Genomic DNA, 20,175 nt, shown 5'->3' on the forward strand with positions numbered 1-20,175 from the left:
TTGGATGAAGATTTTATTTTTTTGGAACAAAAATGATAGAAGGAAAGAAATGATAAAGGAAAAGAGAGATTTTGATTTGTAGGAAGGAAATGAAAAAAAAAATGAGAGAAAAAAAAACGAGTGTGAAGAATCAGGAGAAAGCTGGAGAGAATAAGAAAAAAGGGGTTTAAATGGGGGCATGTGCCCCACGTGACTAATACTCTTTTTTTTTTTGGGTATTATAACTTGACGAGAATAAAGTGTTTTAAGAAATAAGTTCAACTATTTTTTTAAATAGGCACTCTTTTTGTTCTATTTTTCTTTGTATTATATCTCAACTTTTTTTTTTACTCCTTATGCCGGTTTTTCTCTTCTTCCTTCTTCTTTTACATTATTGCTATCATCTTTTTTTTTTTTATTTCTCTACCTCTAAAAAAAAGATAAAAAAAATATATATAAAAAAATAACAAAAAAAAACTACCACATTAAAAAAATATTTGTATATTTTTTAAACAAAATTTTTATATTTTTCAATTAAAAATTTATGTTTTTAGTTTTATACATAATTTTTATTTTATTTTTTAGTTTATCCCTCTTGACAATAAACGCACAAATTTAAAAAAATATATGTAATTTAATAAACAGTAACATAAAAATTTCGCATGAAGAAAGAAGAAAAAAAAATAAAAAGCTAAATAACTTCTAAGTGACTAATAAATTTTATTGGCACGGTTAAAAATTTTAATGTTATTTTTGTTTTTGATAACTATTAATTAGTTAAAAAAATTTTATGATTAAAATTTTTTTTATATCACAATTAATAAATTTTAATATTATTTTTTGATAAATTTTATATAATTCAAAATTTTTTTTTCTTTTTTATTTTACTTTCTCATAATTATTCTTATTTCACCCTTTAAAAAAAATAAAAAAGAGAAGAAAAAATTAAACGAAAAAAAAGAAATAAAAAAGTGTAATGATTTTGTTATATTTTAGATGTTATTTTTTTACAATATTTTAATATTTCTTTCTATTAAATTTTAGATGTTCTCTTTTGTTAAATTTTTTTTTATATATTTTTTTTTGTAATGGTTTTGGATTTTTTTTTATTATGTTTTAAAATTTTTTTTCGGTGAATGATGGCAGCGAGAGGCGCACGACACTGCAGAATTGATGATCAGTGAGAAAGTGCACGACGCTATAGAATTGATGATCAATGAAAAAAGGCAAAGTAGAAGAGGAGTGCTGCACTAAATCAGCATTTTGTTAATGTAAAAGAAAATTGTTATAATTTGGTTTATTTGTTAAATTATTGGTAGGAGAGGGTGTTAATTATTTAGAGGTTTTTTATATATAAATTTAATTTTATATATTGACAATATAAAATAGTTTTATACAAATATTTAATCTCATATTATCAAAATTAACTAATTTTTAGATCTACTATATAAGTAATTAGGCGATTATATCAATCTCTTAACATTATCAATACATTAAAATTAATAAAAATACTTGAAAGGCAAGAAACAATCAACTAAAAAGCAATCCAAATATTATATTTGCATTTCTTAATTATCATTGAAATAATTAAATAATATTAGATGTAATAAATGCATAATTATATATGAATGTTACTTGCATAAAATTATGAATGTTAATTTAAACAAAATAACTTTGAGTTATTCTCTTTCTAGCATTACAATAAAATTAAACTCGTTTATATAGTACATTGTATACAAGTTTATAAATTAAAAAAAAATGAAAAAAAACTATATTTATATCAAAATTTAGCCACTAAATCAACTATCATATATATTTGTATATAAATACATGTGTTGTTTAATTATTTTTGTATTTTATACATATAGTATAGATAAAAAAGGATATGTTTTTAGGTGTGTTTCTTATTTTCTTTTTTTTTTTCTATTTTGGTTTTGTTATTTTTAAAAACTTTATGAAAAATAATAAAATGAAAAAATATTTTTTTACGAAGCATTAAAAATAAAAATATAAACCAAATAAATGCTAAGAGATTAAAAATTCTTGAATTCTAAATTTTCATTGTACGCGAAACCAAATAAATAAATAAATCGAGAGATGTTTAATTTGTCATCCCAAATTAGTTTTCAAAACAATAATAAATTTCAATTTAGTACTAAGAAGAAAGGAAACTTAGACCATTATGATTTTTATGTTAAACCTTATAAGACATATGAGATTCATCTCACCACATAACATATGTTATTTACATTGGATAACATCTATCATTTTAGTCATCAATTGACAAGCGTTCACCAAAAGAAAAATTTTAGACAATACCTTAAATAACAATTGATAAAAGTCAAATCAAAGAAATAAAATAGACAAGGTAATTATACCTCCCATAAATTGTTGGAACGTGAATGCAAGAATCCATTTTCAGGAATTTTTTATTTTTAAAATTAAAAGTTGTCTATTCAAGTGCTGGCTTGCTGAAAATTTATTAATTAATTAAGTTAAATTAAAAGTATTCCTCTAAAATGATATATTGAAAAAGAAACTGTTTCAATGAAACTCAACTTACAAATGTGGCTACAAATCAACCCAATTGCAGAGAATAAGTGAACGCATTTTGATCACAAGCCAGATACGTGAAATTGGTGATCAATCAACTCCTTAGTAATTATTCAGTTAAAAAGCCTGACCTGAATTGATTCCTCAAGCTGTAAACTCTTCTCTGTCCTCCGAAGGATCAGATTACCGTACTGTGGGAGAGGCCACAAGGTACCCTGCGGCCATGACTCTCCATAAGTATGAGGCCTTCGAACTTCTTTTTTTGGAGTTACAGTTGGATCCATAAAAGTGTAGTAATAGAATCCAAAATTCTTTTTTATTATTATAATTTTAATTATTTTATTAATATCTTTTTTTAATTCTTTATTTTAAATTATTAAATATTTCGAAATAGAACTGAATAAATATGACTTGCATCATCTGGTTATATTTTTATGAGGTTTTTGTCAAGAATGAGCAATTTCTCAATAAAATAGTGTAATAATAATCAATGTGTCATGGATTCTAAAAAATACTACTTTGAGTATTTGTCTTGCATGAATTTCAGGAAAGAAAGGAAAAACAAAGAGGCTGAGATGAAGAAAAGAAGTAAGGTGTGTCACCGACATGCCTACGAATGTGTCAAGGATGTGGCATGCTGGGCCAACAAAACAGAGACCCTCACAAGATGAAACAGAGCTGGTGTGCCTTTAGGCGTGTCCCAAATGTGGCACACCAAGCTTCTACTCAAAGGCGTGTGAGAAGGAGTGGCATGACAACCTTTTACACTGCCATGGGGCGTGCCATCGGGCGTGGCACACTGGGTCAAGTCTCCAGATAAGGTCATTAAGGTTAGCAAAACAGGCATGTCCACAGGCATTCTCGGGCATGGCACACTAGGCCAAAATCCAGAAACTCTCCCAGACCTTTCCAACAAGAGCGTGCAACTAGGCGTGTAATATGGCATGGCACGTCAGTGATTTAATCTCAGTGTATCCATGAGCGTGCTTGAAGAAGTGGCATGCCAACCTCCATCACCAGCGTGTCCACGGGCATTCTTGGGCGTGGCACGTTGGGCAAAAATTATAGAAGCCTGCCCAGACCTACCCAACAAAGACGTGCCACCAGGCGTGTAATATAGCATGGCACGCCAGTGATCTACTTCCAGCGTGTCAATGGGCGTGTTCGAAGAAGTGGCACGCTGGGTATAAGCTCTAGGAGGTCCTTAGCAAAGGCGTGTCACCAGGTGTGTGAGATAGCGTGGCACGCCAGACACCTGCAACGGGCGTGCCACCAGGCGTGGCATGCCAGGTCTATTTTCCAGAGAGTGTTCCAAGAGGCAGCACAATGGGCGTGACTCAGGCGTGGCACGCCAGTTTTGAACATTTAGTGTAAAAATGGGCGTGACCCTTCAAAGTGGCACGCCAACCTTTAGCATAGGCATGTCTCTAGGCACGCCTTCGAGTGGCACGCCAAGCAGAACTTCCAGAGAAATGCTAAAAAAGTCACAACAATGGGCGTGTAACTAGGCGTGCTCGAACAAGTGGCACGCCAACTCTCTTGCACGGGCGTGGTCGTGGCGTGTATTATGGCATGGCACGCCAAGCAACAAGTCCAGAAGGCTAGCTAGGACGTGCTCGAAGGAGTGGCATGCCAACTCTCGAATCTAGGCGTGTCAATGGACATGCCAGGGAACGTGACATGCCAGGTTAAAATACAGAGGGGATTGAAGACCTGCACAACATAGGCACACCACCAACATGGCACGCCACTCAACACGCTCTTCACCCAGCAAATTAGACTCATCAAGAGTTAGTTAGAAATGAGTTTGCACTTGTAATTTGAGTTAATTTTAATTTAATTTAGTAAGTAGGAGTAGTATATAAACCTCTGAGAAATACTTTAAAGGGGGATTTTACTTTTGGCATTTTTTTCTTCCTTCACTTTTCAGCACTTTTACTTTCTACTTTTCATACTCCTCTTGGAAATTCATCACTTTGTACTTTTTTCTGAACTATGAGTAGCTAAATTCTCTTTTATTGGGGTAAGGAGCTCTGTTGTAGTTTGATGGATCAATTGTGAATTTTATTATCTTTTTCTATTCATCCTTCATTTGATTCACTAGAAAGATCTTCGTTCTTCAATTAAAGGGTTCAATTATCTTGGAAAAGAAGTTAAATCTACTTGGATCCTATGTGAACCTTGGAAAAGAAATCATAGGATCATGCTTGAAGCTCTTTCTCACAATTGAGTAGATCTGGGTTTGGATTTGATATAGTGACATGAAATCATTTCAAAGCTTGGGTTTATGAGATTGTGTGGCTCTAAATTAGGGACCAATCTGTTGGGAATAATACACCATTCCTCCTTAAGAAAATACCTTTCATAGAGAAATAAAATAGACACAATCACAACACAAAAATTTAACGTGGAAAATCCCAATTACTGGAGAGAAAAAAAACCACGGCCATTGTCAAATGACAACCAAAGAATATCACTATGTGAAAATTGTTACAACACATAGACTTCTTTCTCTCTAACACCGGCATCTCAGTACACCCACACTCTCAAAGCAAATATTTAACTACACCTCACAACACTCTCTAATCAAAGAGTATAGAGAAAAAGAAAAGTCAGATACAAGCTTTAAGTGTTTTCGACTGGTGCAAAAAATATGGAGAACTTAGCCTCATATTTATAGCCTAGGCCACCCATTCCATTTCCTATCCTAAGCAATGTGAGACTAATTCAACCAAATCCTAACAATCTCCACCTTGACTGAAATAGTCACACATCTTCAGCTTCTATAGTCAACACCGACAATTCTTTGCTGCCATTGTCTATACCGACAATAATAGTTCAGAGAACTATCATACTCCACCATGAAAGTATACTCACTTGGAATTAGACCACTCCAAGCATTTCGCCTTGGTACAGATCGAAACCTTGCTGAAAATTTATGGTGCAACTTCCAAATTGGCTTTTTCTGGAAGTTCTTCAGCCATCGACATAACTCCGCCACACACTTTGCATCTCAACGCCAACCAATGCCCGTGTGCAATTGTGGACCCGATTGCCACAACTTATCCTTATCCATTGTAGTGCGGCAATACCATGAGGATACTTCTTATCTTCTAGAGAACATCATCTTCTCTCATAGAGAGAGCAATATTGCAAGTATCAGATTGAGAGTCTTTTTCTGAAACCGCATTACTTGGACAATTTCTCTTTACATGCCCAGGCTTTCCACATTTCCAGCATGTTACACTCCTTCCACGATTTTCTTTTCCATAATTGTCACTTCTAGCTACAAGCGCCAAATTTGATGAAGTGCTACTGGTGCACGAAATTGTGATGTCCAGGCTCAAACTATTCCTGGCACGTGAGCAACTTGGTACGCGTAATCGTGATTACACATTCATAATTTGTCACAACTTCGATACAACTAACCAGCAAGTGCATTGGGTCGTCCAAGTAATACCTTACGTGAGTAAGGGTCGAATCCCACGGAGATTATTGGTATGAAGCAAGCTATGGTCACCTTGCAAATCTCAGTCAGGCAGATATAAAGTGATAATGGTGTTTTCGAATAATAAATAATAGAATAGGGATAGGGATACTTATGTAAATCATTGGTAGGAATTTCAGATAAGCGAATGGAGATGCTTTTCGTTCCTCTGAACCTCTGCTTTCCTGTTATCTTCATTCAGTCAGTCTTACTCCTTTCCATGGCTGGCTTTATGTGATACATCACCACTGTCAATGGCTACTTTCGGTCATCTCACGGGAAAATGATCCAATGCCCTGTCACGGCACGGCTAATCGTTTGGAGGCATCACCCTTGCCAATGGCTTCATCTTATCCTCTCAGTGAATAATATGCTCACGCACCCTGTCACGGCACGGCTATTCATCTGTCGGTTCTCGATCATGTTGGAATAGGATTTACTATCCTTTTGCGTCTGTCACTAACGCCCTGCAATCGCGAGTTAGGAGCTCATCACAGTCATTCAATCATTGAATCCTACTCGGAATACCACAGACAAGGTTTAGACTTTCCAGATTCTCTTGAATGCCGCCATCATTCTAGCTTACGCCACGAAGATTCTGGTTAGGAGATCTAAGAGATATTCATTCTAGCTTATTTCATGTAGAACGGAAGTGTTTGTCAGGCACGTGTTCATAGGGGAGAATGGTGATGAGCGTCACACATAATCATCACCTTCATCACGTTCTTAGGTGCGAATGGATATCTTAGAAGCGAAATAAGATGAATTGAATAGAAAACAGTAGTACTTTGCATTAATCTTTGAGGAACAGCAGAGCTCCACACCTTAATCTATGGAGTGTAGAAACTCTACCGTATGAAAATACATAAGTGAAGGTCCAGGCATGACCGAGATGGCCAGCCCCCAAAGTCTAAGAACAATGCATTCAAAGATGATCCTCAGATCCTAAGATGATCAAAAGATGCTTAATACAATAGTAAAAGGTCCTATTTATAATAAACTAGCTACTAGGGTTTACATGAGTAAGTAATTGATGTATAAATCCACTTCCTGGGCCCACTTGGTGTGTGTTTGGGCTGAGCCTGAGTGTTGCACGTGTAGAGGTCCTTCTTGGAGTTGAACGCCAGCTTTTGTGCAGTTTGGGCGTTCAACTCTGGTTTTGGCTCCTTTTCTGGCGCTGGACGCCAGATTTGGGTAGAAAGCTGGTGTTGAACGCCAGTTTATGTCGTCTATTCTTGGCCAAAGTATGGACTATTATATATTGCTGGAAAGCCCTGGATGCCTATTTTCCAACGCAATTGGAAGCGCGCCATTTCGAGTTCTGTAGCTCCAGAAAATCCATTTTGAGTGCAGGGAGGTCAGAATCCAACAGCATCAGCAGTCCTTCTTCAACCTCTGAGTCTGATTTTTGCTCAAGTCCCTCAATTTCAGCCAGAAAATATCTGAAATCACAGAAAAACACACAAACTCATAGTAAAGTCCAGAAATATGAATTTAACATAAAAACTAATGAAAAGATCCCTAAAAGTAACTAGATCCTACTAAAAACATACTAAAAACAATGCCAAAAAGCGTATAAATTATCCGCTCATCACAACACCAAACTTAAATTGTTGCTTGTCCCCAAGCAACTAAAAATCAAATAGGATAAAAAGAAGAGAATATACTATAAATTCCAAACTATCAATGAAACATAGCTTCAATCATATGAGCGGGACTTATAGCTTTTTGCCTCTTGAATAGTTTTGGCATCTCACTTTATCCATTGAAGTTTAGAATGATTGGCATCTTTAGGGACTTCAGATTTCGAATAGTGTTATTGACTCTCCTAGTTCAGTATGATGATTCTTGAACACAGCTTCTTTATGAGTCTTGGCTGTGGCCCTAAGCACTTTGTTTTCCAGTATTCCCACCGGATACATAAATGCCACAGACACATAATTGGGTGAACCTTTTCAGATTGTGACTCAGCTTTGCTAAAGTCCCCAATTAGAGGTGTCCAGGGTTCTTAAGCACACTCTTCTTTTGCTTTGGACCTTGACTTTAACCGCTCAGTCTCAAGTTTTCACTTGACACCTACACGCCACAAGCACATGGTTAGGGACAGCTTGGTTTAGCCGCTTAGACCAGGATTTTATTCCTTTAGGCCCTCCTATCCACTAATGCTCAAAGCCTTGGGATCCTTTTTATTGCCCTTGCCTTTTGGTTTTAAGGGTTATTGGCTTTTTGCTCTTGCCTCTTGGTTTTAAGAGCTTTTGGCTTTTTCTGCTTGCTTTTTTTTTTCTTTCTATTTTTTTTTTCGCCTATATTTTTTTTTCTGCAAGCTTTGTTCTTTGTTGCTTTTTCTTGCTTCAAGAATCATTTTTATGATTTTTTAGATTATCAAATAACATGTCTCCTAGTCATCATTCTTTCAAGAGCCAACATATTTAACATTCTTAAACAACAACTTCAAAAGACATATGCACTGTTCAAGCATACATTTAGAAAACAAGAAGCATTGTCACCACATCAATATAATTAAGCTAAGTTCAAGGATAAATTTGAAACTCATGTACTTCTTGTTCTTTTGAATTAAAAATTTTTTTTTATTTAAGAGAGGTGATGGATTCATAGGACATTCATAACTTTAAGACATAGTTACTACTACTAATGATCATGTAATGAAGACACAAACACAGATAAGTACATAACATAGAAAACGAAAAACATAAGAAGTAAGAACAAGGAATGAATCCACCTTAGTAATGGTGGCGTTTCCTTCTTGAGGAACCAATGATGTCCTTGAGCTCTTCTATGTCTCTTCCTTGTCTTTGTTGCTCCTCCCTCAATGCTTTTTGATCTTCTCTTATTTCATGAAGCATGATGGAGTGCTCTTGATGTTCCACCCTTAGTTGTCCCATATTGGAACTCAATTCTCCTAGGGAGGTGTTGATTTGCTCCCAATAGTTTTGTGGAGGAAAGTGAATTTGAGGCATCTCCGGAATCTCATGGTGATGAGCTTCATACGCCTCTTGAGCTCCATGAATGGGCTCTCTTGCTTGCTCCATCTTTTTCTTAGTGATGGGCTTGTCCTCTTTAATGAGGATATCTCCTTCTATGAAAGCTCCAGCTGAGTAACATAGATGGCAAATGAGGTGAGGGAAGGCTAACCTTGCCATAGTGGAGGACTTGTCAGCCACCTTGTAGAGTTCTTGAGGTATAATCTCATGAACTTCCACCTCTTCTCCAATCATGATGCTATGGATCATGATGGCCCGGTCTATAGTAACTTCAGACCGGTTGCTAGTGGGAATGATTGAGCATTGAATGAACTCCAACCATCCTCTAGCTACAGGCTTGAGGTCCAATCTTCTTAGTTGAACCGGCTTGCCTTTGGAGTCAATCTTCCATTGAGCTCCTTCTACACATATGTCCATAAGGACTTGGTCCAACCTTTGATCAAAGTTGACTCTCCTTGTGTAGGGGCGTGCGTTCTCTTCCATGTATGGCAAGTTGAACGCCAACCTCACATTTTCCGGACTAAAATCTAAGTATTTCCCCCGAACCATTGTAACATAGTCCTTTGGATCCGGGTTCTTACTTTGATCATGGTTCTTGGTGATCCATGCATTGGCATAGAACTCTTGAACCATTAGGATGCCGACTTGTTGGATGGGATTTGTTAGAACTTCCCAACCTCTTCTTTGAATTTCATGTCGGATCTCCGGATACTCATTTCTTTTGAGTTTGAAAGGGACCTCAGGGATCACCTTCTTCTTGGCCACAACATCATAGAAGTGGTCTTGATGGGCTTTGGAGATGAACCTTTCCATCTCCCATGACTCGGATGTGGAAGCTCTTGTCTTCCCTTTCCCTCTTCTAGAGGATTCTCCGGTCTTAGATGCCATCAATGGTAATGGAAAAACAAAAAAAGCTATGCTTTTACCACACCAAACTTAGAATATTGCTCGCCCTCGAGCAATAAACAAAAGAATAGAAGAAGAAAAAGAAGAAATATGGAGAGGGAGAGGGAGATGTGGTTTCGGCCAAGAGGAGTGTAGAGGGGTGTGTTGTGTGAATTTGATGAAGAATGGAGGTCTTTATATAGGGAAGGGAGGGGGGTTAAGGTTCGGCCATATGGGTGGGTTTGGGTGGGAAATTGGTTTTGAATTTTGAAGGTAGGTGGAGTTTATGAGGTAGGTTTATGGGGAAGAGTGGATGGATGTGAGTGGTGAAGAGGTGATGGGGAAGAGAGATTGAGGTGATTGGTGAAGGGTTTTTGGGGAAGAGTGTTTATGGGGTTGTGTGAAAGAGAGTGGTGAGAAGAAGTGAGTGGAGGTAGGTGGGGATCCTGTGGGGTCTACAGATCCTGAGTGAATCCTGTGGGGTCCACAGATCCTGAGTGGATCCTGTGGGGTCCACAGATCCTGAGGTGTTCAAGGAATTGCATCCCTGCACCCATTAGGCATGTAAAAATGCCTTTGTACCCAACTCTGGGCGTTCAGCGCCAGGTTGGTGGCCATTTTGGGCGTTCAGCGCCCATTTGTGTGCCATTTCTGGCGTTGAACGCCAGAACCATGCCTGTTCTGGCGTTCAGCGCTCAGAAGCTGCCCATTTTGGGCGTTCAGCGCCAGAACCATGCTCTGTTCTGGCGCTGAACACCAGACAGATGCTCTTCCAGGGTGTGATTTTTCTTCTGCTGTTTTTGATTCCGTTTTCAATTTTTATATTTATTTTGTGACTCCACATGATCATGAACCTAAGAAAACATGAAAAACAAGAATAATAGAGTTAGATAAATAAACATTGGGTTGCCTCCCAACAAGCGCTTCTTTAATGTCAATAGCTTGACAGTGGGCTCTCATGGAGTCTCACAGATGTGCAGAGCTTTGTTGAGACTCTCCAACACCAAACTTAGAGTTTGGATATGGGAGTTCAACACCAAACTTAGAGTTTGGTTGTGGCCTCCCAACACCAAACTTAGAGTTTGACTGTGGGGGCTCTGGTTGACTCTGCTTTGAGAGAAGCTTTTTCTGCTTCCTCTCCATGGTTGCAGAGGGAGATCCTTGAGTTTTAAACACAAGGGAGTCCTCATTCCATTGAAGGACTAGTTCACCTCTGTCAACATCAATCACAGCTCTTGCTGTGGCCAGGAAAGGTCTTCCTAGGATGATGGATTCATCCTCTTCCTTTCCAGTATCCAGGACTATGAAATCAGCAGGGATGTAAAGGCCTTCAACCTTTACTAACACGTCCTCTACTTGTCCATATGCCTGTTTTCTTGAGCTGTCTGCCATCTCTAGTGAGATTTTAGCAGCTTGCACCCCCATAGATTCCCAGTTTCTCTATTACAGAGAGGGGCATGAGGTTTATTCCTGAACCAAGGTTACACAGAGCCTTAAAGATCATGGTGCCTATGGTGCAGGGTATTATGAACTTTCCAGGATCCTGTCTCTTCTGAGGCAATGTCAGTTGATCCAGATCACTTAGTTCATTGATGAACAAGGGAGGTTCAACTTCCCAAGTATCAATGCCAAATAATTTGGCATTCAGCTTCATGATTGCACCAAGAAACTTGGCAGTTTGCTCTTCAGTAACATCCTCATTCTCTTCAGAAGAGGAATACTCATCAGAGCTCAATAAGGGCATAAGGAGGTTCAATGGAATCTCTATGGTCTCTAGATGAGCCTCAGAGTCCTTTGGTTCCTCAGAGGGAAGCTCCTTATTGATCACTGGACGTCCCAGGATGTCTTCCTCCTTGGGATTCACGTCCTCTCCTCTCCTCACAGGTTCGGCCATGGTGCTTATGTCAATGGCCTTGCACTCTCCTTTTGGATTCTCTTCTGTATTGCTTGGGAGAGTACTAGGAGGGATTTCAGTGATCCTTTTACTCAGCTGGCCCACTTGTGCTTCCAGATTTCTAATGGAAGACCTTGTTTCATTCATGAAACTCACAGTGGCCTTGGATAGATCAGAGACTAGATTTGCTAAATTAGAAGCATTTTGTTCAGTGTTCTCTGTCTGTTGCTGAGTGGATGATGGAAAAGGTTTATTATTGTTAAACCTGTTTCTTCCACCATTATTAAAGCCTTGTTGGGGCTTTTGATCCTTCCATGAGAAATTTGGATGATTTCTCCATGTTGAGTTATAGGTGTTTCCATAAGGTTCACCTAAGTAATTTACCTCTGCTATTGCAGGGTTCTCAGGATCATAAGCTTCTTCTTCAGAAGATGCCTCTTGAGTACTGTTGGATGCAGCTTGCATTCCATGCAGACTCTGAGAGATCATATTGACTTGCTGAGTCAATATTTTATTCTGAGCCAATATGGCATTCAGAGTATCAACTTCAAGAACTCCCTTCTTCATAGGCGTCCCATTACTCATAGGATTCCTTTCAGAAGTGTACATGAACTGGTTATTAGCAACCATGTCAATGAGTTCTTGAGCTTCTGCAGGCGTTTTCTTTAGGTGAATGGATCCACCTGCAGAAGTGTCCAGTGACATCTTTGATAGCTCAGATAAACCATCATAGAATATATCCAGGATGGTCCATTCTAAAAGCATGTCAGAAGGACACTTTTTGGTCAACTGTTTGTATCTTTCCCAAGCTTCATAGAGGGATTCACCTTCTTTCTGTCTGAAGGTTTGAACATCAGCTCTAAGCTTGCTCAACTTTTGAGGAGGAAAGTACTTGGCTAAGAAAGCCGTGACCAGCTTATCCCAAGAGTTCAGGCTGTCTTTGGGTTGAGAATCCAACCATAATCTAGCTCTGTCTCTTACAGCAAAAGGGAAAAGCATGAGCCTGTAGACTTCAGGATCTACTCCATTAGTCTTAATAGTATCACATATCTGCAAGAATTCAGTTAAGAACTGAAAAGGATCTTCAGATGGAAGTCCATGAAACTTGCAGTTCTGCTGCATCAGAGAAACTAATTGAGGTTTCAGCTCAAAGTTGTTTGCTCCAATGGCAGGAATGGAGATGCTTCTTCCATGTAAATTGGAATTAGGTGCAGTAAAGTCACCAAGCATTCTCCTTGCATTGTTGTTGGGTTCGGCTGCCATCTCCTTTATTTGTTCGAAATTTTCAATCAAGTTGTCTCTGGATTGTTGTAATTTAGCTTCTCTTAATTTTCTCTTCAGAGTCCTTTCAGGTTCTGGATCAGCTTCAACAAGAATGCCTTTTTCTCTGTCCCTGCTCATAAGAAAGAGGAGAGAAAAAGAAAAGAAAAGGAATCCTCTATGTCACAGTAAAGATGTTCCTTATTGTTAGTAGAAGCAAAGAAGAAGAAATTCGAACACAGATAGAGGAGGGGGGTTCGAATTTGGTGATGATGTGAGAAAGAGATGTTAGTAGATGAATAAATAAATAGAATAAGATGAGAGAGAAGGGGGGAATTTTCGAAAATTATTTTTGAAAAGGAGTTAGTGATTTTTGAAAATAGTTTTTTTTTTTGAAAAATGTTAGTGATTTTCGAAAATTAAGATTTAAAAATTAAAAAATTAATAAATTAAAAAGAAATTTTGAAAAAGGGGGAAGATATTTTCGAAAATTAGAGAGAGAGAGTTAGTTAGGTAGTTTTGAAAAGGTTAAGAAACAAACAAAAAGTTAGTTAGTTAGTTGAAACAAATTTTGAAAAGATAAGAAGTTAGGAAGTTAGAGAAGATATTTTGAAATCAAATTTTTGAAAAAGATAAGAAGATATTTTTGAAAAGATATGATTGAAATTGTTTTTGAAAAAGATTTGATTTTAAAATCACAATTAATGACTTGATTCACAAGAAATCACAAGATATGATTCTTAGAACTTAAAGTTTGAATCTTTCTTAACAAGCAAGTAACAAACTTGAAATTTTTGAATCAAAACATTAATTGTTATTGTTATTTTCGAAAATTTGGTATAAAAATAAGAAAAAGATTTTTGAAAAATATTTTTTTGAATTTTCGAAAATAACTAAGAATTTTGAAAAAGATTTGATTTTTGAAAAAGATTTTGAAAAAGATAAGATTTTCAAATTGAAAATTTGATTTGACTCATGAGAAACAATTTGATTTTAAAAATTTTTGAAAAAGTCAATTCAAATTTTCGAATTTGATGAGAGAAAAAGGGAAAGATATTTTTTTGATTTTTTGAAATTTTTATGAAAAACATGAAAATTATGCAATGCATGAAATTTTTAGATCAAAACAATGAATGCATGCAAGAATGTTATGAATGTCAAGATGAACACCAAGAACACTTTGAATGTCAAGATGAACATCATAGACACAATTTTGAAAAAATTTTTAATGCAAAGAAATCATGCAAGACACCAAACTTAGAATTCTTTAATGCTTAGGCACTAAGAATTCAAGAATGCATATGATAAACATGAAAAGACACAAAACAAAAAATCATCAAGATCAAACAAGAAGACTTACCAAGAACAACTTGAAGATCATGAAGACCACTATGAATGCATGAAATTTTCGAAAAATGCAAGATGCACATGCAATTGACACCAAACTTATGATATGACTCAAGACTCAAACATGAAACACAAAAATATTTTTGATTTTTATGATTTTCTAATTTTTTTGGATTTTTTCGAAAATTATATGAAAAAGAAAAAATAAGGATTCCAAAATTTTTAACATGAATTCCAGGAATCTTGCATTCTTAGTCTAAAGCTTCAGTCCAGGAATTAGACATGGCTCACTAGCCAGCCAAGCTTTCAATGAAAGCTCTGGTCCAAAACACTAGACATGGCCAATGGCCAGCCAAGCTTCAGCATGTAACACCAGAGTATATTGCTCTTGATAACAAATTGCTGCTCATCATTTATCAAGTATGTAACTTACCTCTGATGGTTTGGAAGCCTCAGTCCAAAAGAATTTAGACATGGCTTTACAGCCAGCCAGGCTTCACATGCTTCATGAAACACTAGAATTCATTCTTAAAAATCTTGAATAAAATTTTTGAAAACATTTTTATATTATTTTCGAAAACAGATGAGAAAATTTTGAAATAATTTTTTTGAAAAATTTTTGAAAAGAAAACAAGAAGAAAATTACCTAATCTGAGCAACAAGATGAACCGTCAGTTGTCCAAACTCGAACAATCCCCGGCAACGGCGCCAAAAACTTGGTGCACGAAATTGTGATGTCCAGGCTCAAACTATTCCTGGCACGTGAGCAACTTGGTACGCGTAATCGTGATTACACATTCATAATTTGTCACAACTTCGATACAACTAACCAGCAAGTGCACTGGGTCGTCCAAGTAATACCTTACGTGAGTAAGGGTCGAATCCCATGGAGATTGTTGGTATGAAGCAAGCTATGGTCACCTTGCAAATCTCAGTCAGGCAGATATAAAGTGATAATGGTGTTTTCGAATAATAAATAATAGAATAGGGATAGGGATACTTATGTAAATCATTGGTAGGAATTTCAGATAAGCGAATGGAGATGCTTTTCGTTCCTCTGAACCTCTGCTTTCCTGCTATCTTCATTCAGTCAGTCTTATTCCTTTCCATGGCTGGCTTTATGTGATACATCACCACTGTCAATGGCTACTTTCGGTCATCTCACGGAAAAATGATCCAATGCCCTGTCACGGCACGGCTAATCGTCTGGAGGCATCACCCTTGCCAATGGCTTCATCTTATCCTCTCAGTGAATAATATGCTCACGCACCCTGTCACGGCACGGCTATTCATCTGTCGGTTCTCGATCATGCTGGAATAGGATTTACTATCCTTTTGCGTCTGTCACTAACGCCCTGCAATCGCGAGTTAGGAGCTCGTCACAGTCATTCAATCATTGAATCCTACTCGGAATACCACAGACAAGGTTTAGACTTTCCAGATTCTCTTGAATGCCGCCATCATTCTAGCTTACGCCACGAAGATTCTGGTTAGGAGATCTAAGAGATATTCATTCTAGCTTATTTCATGTAGAACGGAAGTGTTTGTCAGGCACGTGTTCATAGGGGAGAATGGTGATGAGCGTCACACATAATCATCACCTTCATCACGTTCTTGGGTGCGAATGGATATCTTAGAAGCGAAATAAGATGAATTGAATAGAAAACAGTAGTACTTTGCATTAATCTTTGAGGAACAGCAGAGCTCCACACCTTAATCTATGGAGTGTAGAAACTCTACCATATGAAAATACATAAGTGAAGGTCCAGGCATGACCGAGATGGCCAGCCCCCAAAGTCTAAGAACAATGCATTCAAAGATGATCCTCAGATCCTAAGATGATCAAAAGATGCTTAATACAATAGTAAAAGGTCCTATTTATAATAAACTAGCTACTAGGGTTTACATGAGTAAGTAATTGATGTATAAATCCACTTCCTGGGCCCACTTGATGTGTGTTTGGGCTGAGCCTGAGTGTTGCACGTGTAGAAGTCCTTCTTGGAGTTGAACGCCAGCTTTTGTGCAGTTTGGGCGTTCAACTCTGGTTTTGGCTCCTTTTCTGGCGCTGGACGCCAGATTTGGATAGAAAGCTGGCGTTAAACGCCAGTTTACGTCGTCTATTCTTGGCCAAAGTATGGACTATTATATATTGATGGAAAGCCCTAGATGTCTACTTTCCAACGCAATTGGAAGCGCACCATTTCGAGTTATGTAGCTCCAGAAAATCCACTTTGAGTGCAGGGAGGTCAGAATCCAACAGCATCAGCAGTCCTTCTTCAACCTCTGAGTCTGATTTTTGCTCAAGTCCCTCAATTTCAGCCAGAAAATACCTGAAATCACAGAAAAACACACAAACTCATAGTAAAGTCCAGAAATGTGAATTTAACATAAAAACTAATGAAAACATCCCTAAAAGTAACTAGATCCTACTAAAAACGTACTAAAAATAATGCCAAAAAGCGTATAAATTATCCGCTCATCAGCTACCCTCATTTTTCATTCTTCTTTCTTCAGCAATGAGCTTACTGGCAACTTCTTCAAAATTCAGAGTTTCCTTCCCATACATTAAAACAGGTTTGATATACTCATAGGAAGAAGGAAGAGACAATATGAGCCTCAGTGTCTTATCTTCATCATCAATTTTCACTCCAATTGCCTCTAATTCAGAGACAATACCATTGATAGCACTAAGATGGTCGGAGATTTTCACATTGTGATCCATGCGTAGATTATGGAACTGCTCCTTCAATAACAACCGATTTGAGATGCCCTTTGTCTGATACAACCCTTCGAGTTTATCCCAAAGTTCCTTGGCTGTTTTCATTCCTTGCACATTTGCAAGAACATTCTTAGCCAAACACAGGCGAATAGCACTTGCAGCTCTCAAATCTAGTTCCTCCCATTTTTCATCCTTCATACCAGAGATCTTCTCCTTCAACGCCTTGTGCAAACCTGATTGTATCAACACATCTTTAACTTGTATTTGCCACAAGCCAAAATTGATTCTTCCATCAAATTTCTCTATTTCAAGCTTCACAGCAATTGAATATCTTGACATTGTTGCAACCGTATACTGGAATAGTATAACTCAACTGTAGACCGTGCACTAGGAAGGGTCCCCAGGAAAGAGAGGTGGGTCACAATGGACACACTTAAATACCAAGTCTTTCCTTAGCCAGAACCTTTCCAAACTGCACTCTCACAGTGTCACACTGCCTTCCAGCAATAACAACAGCAACCAAAGATCAACCTCAAGCCACAGGACGAAATTCTTTTCTGATGTGGAAGGTCAGACTAGGCTGCAACCACAGAGCATATTAAGAATAAATCCCACCGAACCGAAGCTCTGATACCACATGTTGGGAATAATACACCATTCCCCTTGAGAAAATACTTTTTACAGAGAAATAAAATAGACACAATCACAACACAAGAATTTAACGTGGAAAACCCCAATTACTAGAGAAAAAAAAAAACCACGGCCGTTGTCAAATGACAACCAAAGAATATCACTATGTGAAAATTGTTACAACACATAGACTTCTTTCTCTCTAACACCGACACCCCAGTACACCCACACTCTCAAAGCAAATATTTAACTACACCTCACAACACTCTCTAATCAAAGAGTATAGAGGAAAAGAAAAGTCAGATACAAGCTTTAAGTGTTTTTGACTGGTGTAAAAAATATGGAGAACTTAGCCTCATATTTATAGCCTAGGTCACCCACTCCATTTGCTATTCTAAGCAATGTGGGACTAATTCAACCAAATTCTAACACAATATTCATCTTTTTTCATGAACAATTAGATCAAGGAATTAGCAATTGATCAAGTTAAGAGAGATTGATTCACCAAGGGTTTGATTCTCCAAGGGATTGGGTTTCAATCACTCATGATTTGCCAAGAAATCAATGAATTATATGATTGAAGAGGAGATGAAAGACAATTTGATCCAGAGAATGCATTATCTCTGTACTCCAATGATTCTCCCCATTCCTATCTCTCCATTTCCTGATTCTTTGCTTTACAATTAATGCTTACGTGTATCGTTCCTTTTTAATTCAGTAATTTACTATCCTTGCCTTTATTTTATTGCAATTTATCTTCCTGCACTTTAATCTTCCAGCTAGTTACATTTTCGCTCTTTATTTCTAGTCATTTATTTCTTTGCTATTTACTTTTTAGTTAGTTACTTTACTGTTAAGCTACCAACTCTCATCAACTTTGATTGTTTAACTAGTATGACCAATTGATTAAAATTACTCAAATCTATCAATTCTCATGGGATCGACCTCAATCTCAGTGAGTTATTACTTGAATACGACCTGTGCACTTACTCGTGGATATTAATTTATCAAAATCCATATCAATACGCTTGGGAAAGTGAAAGTCATGTACGCTTATGTTTAACTCTATTAGCCCTTTCCAAGAGCTGCTAACAACTAACAGCAAAGATTACAAAATTCTTATCACAAGCCATACTAATAAAAGATGCCACAGGTTATAAATCCCATGCCAGATATTTTGCATACCTATTCCTTTGTCTATTTCACACAACACTTAAAGGAATCAACTAATTCTAGGATTTTCCATGTGATTTTCAACTTGTTTTTAAGACACTATCATGACAAATATTGTCTTGGTGACACAAAAATTAAGCCTTTAAAAAACATGATGTACACATTATGCTCTTGTAGTAGAACAGGAGTTGTTGTACATAAATATCAAGAAGACTTTCCTAATGCAGATGAAGACCTGTGTCCAGTTGATTATGTAAGGGAATTCGTGATGGATGAAGAGTTCTGTAGGATTCTGGACAAGGCTAAAGGAAAAGGATCTTTGGTGGTAGTAGATTTCTACTGCACCTCTTGTGAAAGCTGCAAATATATAGAGTAGGATTTTTCCAAGTTGGTGCAAGAAGACCGGTGATGATGAAGCTCCGATTATTTTCCTAAAGCATAATGTAAGTATATATGAACATCAGTGATTATTGTCTTTCGTTGATTATTGGACTGAGAACTCATGCTATCTAGAAAGTCTTTTATAACGCTATTCCTTGAAAGTAATGGATGAGTATGATGACCAATCCGAGGTTGCAGAGTGACTAAGAATCAGGGTATTTCTCTTTAGTTTGTTATGACATGTCTTTGTAATTTTTTCCACAGAATCCTCAAAGAATTTTAAATAAGACAGTTTGGTCCCAATAAATTTGTATTCAGTAGTAGTCCTTAAGAATTATTCTCATAAAGACAAATTGGTCCTTCTGTCATTTTCAATTAGGTAAAAAAATATTACTATAAGATAAATTAGTTCCTCTTCAAAATGACGAAAGAACCAATATGTCCAACGTGAATAACTCTTCAGGACTTATAGAGAATAAAAATTTATTAGAGATTCTTTAGTGCCAATTTTTGTGTTTATTCTTTTTTTTTTTTAAATATCTATCGAAATATCCTCGTTTCTCTCATCTCCTTTCTAGATGATTCAATCTTCTCTATATATGGGAGTAGGCATATGATCATGTAGCATTTGTGCTAAAAATAATATTTAAATCTTCATATTATATGATCCTAAGAATTCTAAAATAGCACTTCAACTGATGCAGGCTGTGCCTCTTTTCCAATTCTACAAAGATGGGTCTTGCTAGAAGCATTCCCAACCAGAGATAAAGATTACTTCCAACAACCAAAGATAAAGAAAAGATTGTCGCAGCCATCCTAAAAAATTTATCTCATGAGTCCCAATATATTTTGTGTTAACTTCATG

General features: G+C 36.9%; 1 non-coding gene and 1 pseudogene across 1 annotated transcript; both read left to right on the plus strand.

Annotated features, from left to right (window-relative positions):
* The first annotated feature begins 12,559 nt into the window (after nt 1-12,559).
* Nucleotides 12,560-12,667, plus strand: LOC148573106 (small nucleolar RNA R71). Its single transcript, XR_015905648.1, has one exon. It is a non-coding gene; the product is annotated as a small nucleolar RNA R71 (small nucleolar RNA).
* Nucleotides 12,668-18,900: 6,233 nt separating this feature from the next.
* On the plus strand, nt 18,901-20,168 carry LOC148573107 (thioredoxin-like 4, chloroplastic; annotated as a pseudogene).
* The last annotated feature ends 7 nt before the right edge of the window (nt 20,169-20,175 follow it).

Source organism: Arachis ipaensis, chromosome B2, assembly GCF_059453495.1.
Source record: "Arachis ipaensis isolate K30076 ecotype BB chromosome B2, ASM5945349v1, whole genome shotgun sequence".
NCBI classification, from domain to species: domain Eukaryota; kingdom Viridiplantae; phylum Streptophyta; class Magnoliopsida; order Fabales; family Fabaceae; genus Arachis; species Arachis ipaensis.